At 40.9% G+C, this 5,077-nt stretch overlaps 1 pseudogene; it reads right to left on the bottom strand.

The window, feature by feature from the left end:
* Nucleotides 1-4,481: 4,481 nt before the first annotated feature.
* Nucleotides 4,482-5,077, bottom strand: LOC113019452 (histone H1-like; annotated as a pseudogene).

Raw genomic sequence — 5,077 nt, 5'->3', positions numbered from 1 at the left:
CTTGTACTTTTATCTTAGACACTGTGGCCCCCTTAAAGACTAAACGCCTTGAACCGTCCCGTCAACCATGGCTGAATGACTGCACCCGTACTCTCAGACGTGAATGTCGCCAAGCTGAGAGGAGATGGAAGAAAGACAAACTTCAGATCTCCTTGGACATTCTTCATAATTGCCTGAAGAAATACCAGAAGGCTGTTAAAACCGCAAAAGCCTCTTTTCTATCGGAGATCATTGCGACTAATAGTCATAAGCCACAGGTTCTATTTAGGATTTTTAACTCGTTGATAAGTCCACTCTCCATCATTCAGACTGAGACCTCTCAAGCCCTATGTGAAAAATTCCTTAACTATTTTTTAGAGGTTAGAGGCTAAGAGGTTTTTAAAGAATGATTGTGGATATATTGTACCGTTGGCACTGTACATTATTCACGCCTGGCTCAAATCTGCCGTTTTTGTTCAGAACTGTCCAACATCTTAAATTAAGTCTGTAGATATGAGCCCATCATATCTTACATCATGGACACACATTTGCATTAAACACACACAATGTATTTTATTTTCTAATTTCAATAGACAGTAGCTTGCACATGGAAAACTCAATGCTCTGTGAAATGCAACATTACTTCTGTTGCATTTCACAACAGAAGTAATGCTAGACCTCAGTGCAGCGTTCGATACTGTTGATCATAATATCCTATTAGAGCGATTAGAACATGCTGTAGGTATTACAAGTACTGCGCTGCAGTGGTTTGTATCATATCTATCTAATAGACTCCAATTCGTGCATGTAAATGGAGAGTCCTCTTCACACACTGAGGTTAATTATGGAGTTCCACAGGGTTCAGTGCTAGGACCAATTCTGTTTACATTATACATGCTTCCCTTAGGCAGTATCATTAGAAGACATAGCATACATTTTCACTGCTATGCAGATGACACCCAGCTCTATCTGTCCATGAAGCCAGATAACACACACCAATTAGTTAAACTGCAGGAATGTCTTAAAGACATAAAGACCTGGATGGCCGCTAACTTTCTGCTTCTTAATTCAGATAAAACTGAGGTTATTGTACTCGGCCATGAAAATCTTAGAAATATGGTATCTAATCAGATTCTTACTCTGGATGGCATTACCTTGGCCTCCAGTAACGCGGTGAGGAACTTTGGAGTCATTTTTGACCAGGACATGTCCTTCAACGCACATATTAAACAAATATGTAAGACTGCTTTCTTCCATTTGCGCAACATCTCTAAAATTAGAAATATCCTGTCTCAGAGTGACGCTGAAAAACTAGTTCATGCATTTATTACTTCCAGGCTGGACTACTGTAATTCATTATTATCAGGATGTCCAAAAAACTCACTGAAAAGCCTTCAGCTAATCCAAAATGCTGCAGCAAGAGTCCTGACAGAGACTAGAAAGAGAGAGCATATTTCTCCTGTTTTGGCTTCCCTTCATTGGCTTCCTGTTAAATCCAGAATTGAATTCAAAATCCTGCTCCTCACATACAAGGTCTTAAATAATCAGGCCCCATCTTATCTTAATGACCTTGTAGTACCATATCACCCTATTAGAGCGCTCCGCTCTCGCTCTGCAGGCCTACTTGTTGTTCCTAGAGTATTTAAAAGTAGAATGGGAGGGAGAGCCTTCAGTTTTCAGGCCCCTCTTCTGTGGAACCAGCTTCCAGTTTGGATTCGGGAGACAGACACTATCTCTACTTTTAAGATTAGGCTTAAAACTTTCCTTTTTTCTAAAGCATATAGTTAGGGCTGGACCAGGTGACCCTGAATCCTCCCTTTGTTATGCTGCAATAGATGTAGGCTGCCGGGGGATTCCCATGATGCATTGAGTTTTTCCTTTCCAGTCACCTTTCTCACTCTCTATGTATTAATAGACCTCTCTGCATTGAATCATATCTGTTATTAACCTCTGTCTCTCTTCCACAGCATGTCTTTATCCTGTCTTCCTTCTCTCACCCCAACCGGTCGCAGCAGATGGCCGCCCCTCCCTGATCCTGGTTCTGCCGGAGGTTTCTTCCTGTTAAAAGGGAGTTTTTCCTTCCCACTGTCGCCAAAGTGCTTGCTCATAGGGGGTCATATGATTGTTGGGTTTTTCTCTGTATCTATGAAGCGCCTTGAGGCGACTTTTGTTGTGATTTGGCGCTATATAAATAAAATTGAATTGAATTGAATTGAATTCTGTTTTGCATCTGAATTATCTCTACATGTTTGTAGACAGGAAACTCTATTGTGTTCAAAATGTGGATTACACAACGTTTTACCTGCTTCCACCTTCCACTATGCTTTAGTCTCCAGATATGTATTATCCCTCTTACTTTATATACAGATACCAAAAAGTTGTCTACATTGTATTGATTTGTCTTTTATAGTGCAAAATCTCTTTCCCACATATTACACGCCCAAAAAATCAAATTCTGTTTAAAAAAAAGAACATAACACCGCATCTCTTATTTGTTTGTCTCATGTCACTTGTTCGCTTCTGCTGAATCTTGTACATGCAGTCTCAAAAAACAAACATTAGCAACACACATTGATTATCCTGGTGGGCAGGCGTCGGCCAACCACATTCCAGAGGTGCCATAAAAACACCATAAAATCAACCATCCATTGCTGTGGAAAATATGTTATTCATATCATCAAAGTAACCGTCACATTTTCCCAAAAACACAATGTAACAGCATCACCACTCATAACCGGTAAACACAGTTTTCCTCACACATAAACCCAGAAATCCTGTAGTAGGAAAAAACATCAACCAGTTGTCCTGGTATAAATCGCATCATCAATTCAAATGAAGAACTGGCATGCTGTAAGAAAAGAAAATGCAAATATTAGCGCTTGCGCAGGCGTATGCATACTTTGTCACAGCTCCCTCTGTGAGCAACACAAGCCTATGAATAACACACCTGATAAATGCACAGACACAGAAAATGGCATTTAAAAGGTTAAATCATCATGCAACCTCGAGTGTTGCTGTCATCTTTCTGCTCCTGTAAAAGGAAACACATGGGTTCATCTGCACCTTTGTCAGGTGGGGATTAACTTCACACAATCATGTTCAGTCAGTCAGTCAGTCAGTTATTTTAAAATTCTTACTCATTCAGTCAGTGGTTCCTTCTTTTGCTAATTGTGGAAATTATCATCGCATTCGTTTCCACGCTCAGCAAAACGACGTTATTTCAAAAAGAAAAACAATTTAGACTGGATTTCCTCGTTGAATCCTTTTTGGGGGGGACTCTCATTTCCTAATTGTCCCAAATAAGTGGCTTTCTCCTGAACCCATTTTAAATGTGGAGAAACTCACTTGCAACAATTTTCTTGACGATGTGTAACGCTTTTAATTCCCGACTTGCAGATCTGCTCAAAGAAAAGAAATTCACAAGCAAAATCAGTGTTTGTTCAAAAATGAAAAATAAAAAATAACAGAGATTATCAAACCAAACTCTCAGTGCACTGTGAAAGTATCAAAATAAAAAGGCCTTGTTAAGTCATGACACAAACTCCTCATCATCTTCACAACAGGAGAAGAATCATTAGCTAGATTCACTCCAAACCAACCATCAGCTGCACAACACACAACATAAGCCTAATATGTCTTATTAGCTATGAGTTTAATCACCCGGTCTGTGCTCTTCACTCATTTAGGCCACACACCCATTTTATTCCATTTTCCTTTTCCCTTCATCATAAAACATGTGACATGCTGTCATGCACTTCACAAAAGAAGTTTGTTCTGACGTATTCAGAGTTGTGTATCTAAATACAGGATTCACTCGCACATCAAAACAGGAAACTCAGTGTTTTAGAGTCTCCACTCAACACACAACAAACTCCAACACATCTCATTCACTCGTGCTAGAATTCAGTCACCTTTCATTAATCTAAAACTGATCAACTAATTTGCATATCAGCTATTAACCCGCTAAGTTGACAGGACGACAGAAATGCATGTTCAAAATAGTATCACAAAAGACAATTTCCCTCATACAGTAAATTACTTGTGCTGCATCAATCAAGCAGGAAGCTATATTAACAACTAAATTTATTGTCTGATCACTGGTTGGTCAAACCAGGATCTTTTTTCCCACAAAAGTTAAACTGTTGTCCTGTAACCTAGAGAGTCAATTTTTTTTATTGGATAAATTCAGTATTTGATAACAAGTGTCTGCTAAATTGACACTATTTTAACACTGATGAAAGATAACAAGCATGTCTGTGGAGCTGCATCTCCAACAGAGCATGTTCTGTGCTATGAGTTCCACTGGTCTTTGCATCACACGAGGTGACTTGGACAAGATGATAAACAGACTCACGCTTAAAATGTCTAATCTTCATGAGTTATTTTGTGTTTGTATTAGTAGGGTTAAGGCATGTTCTGTGTGATTTTGTATATGTTTGTATATGTTTCAGACTCCTTCACAATTTTCCAACTTAAGCAGTCAGTTTTCTTTTTCCCCAGGTTTGCTAACCCAAATTTTGATTTCCCACATTTAATAACAAAATTTGTGTTCTCACCACTCTCACTATTGTCCTCTGCCACTTCAATAGTCCAATAGCAGGCAGTTTCTCCTTAAGCTTTGTCCTGTCCCTCCTCTGATGCGGTTGACTTTGTGCTAGTGTCTGAAGTGCTGCCGCTGCCTTCTTGGGCGACTTCTTAGCAGCTGCTGCCGGTTTCTTGGCTTTGGCCGCGGCAGGCTTCTTGGCTTTGCTCTCAGTAGCCTTGTTCATCTTGAAGGATCCGGAGGCCCCGGTGCCCTTGGTCTGCACCAGAGTGCCCTTCGCCACCAGGCTCTTGATGGCGGTCTTGACACGGGCCTTGTTCTTGTCCACATCGTAGCCTCCGGCAGCCAGAGCCTTCTTGAGAGCGGCCATGGACAGGCCGTTGCGCTCCTTGGAAGCGGCCACGGCTTTCACAATCAGCTCGCCCACGCTGAGGCCGACCTTCTTGGGCTTGGAAGTCATCGTCTTCTTCTTCTTGGCCTGAAACCTCTGCACAGGGCGCAGGGCGTGTTTATGATGGAGCCTTTCCCACCACAGCACTGGCATGTTGAACGCAT

Source organism: Astatotilapia calliptera, chromosome 3 (genome assembly GCF_900246225.1).
Source record: "Astatotilapia calliptera chromosome 3, fAstCal1.2, whole genome shotgun sequence".
Taxonomy (NCBI): domain Eukaryota; kingdom Metazoa; phylum Chordata; class Actinopteri; order Cichliformes; family Cichlidae; genus Astatotilapia; species Astatotilapia calliptera.
The sequence above is the reverse complement of the archived record's forward strand: the minus strand, read 5'-3'. Positions and strand labels throughout refer to the sequence as shown.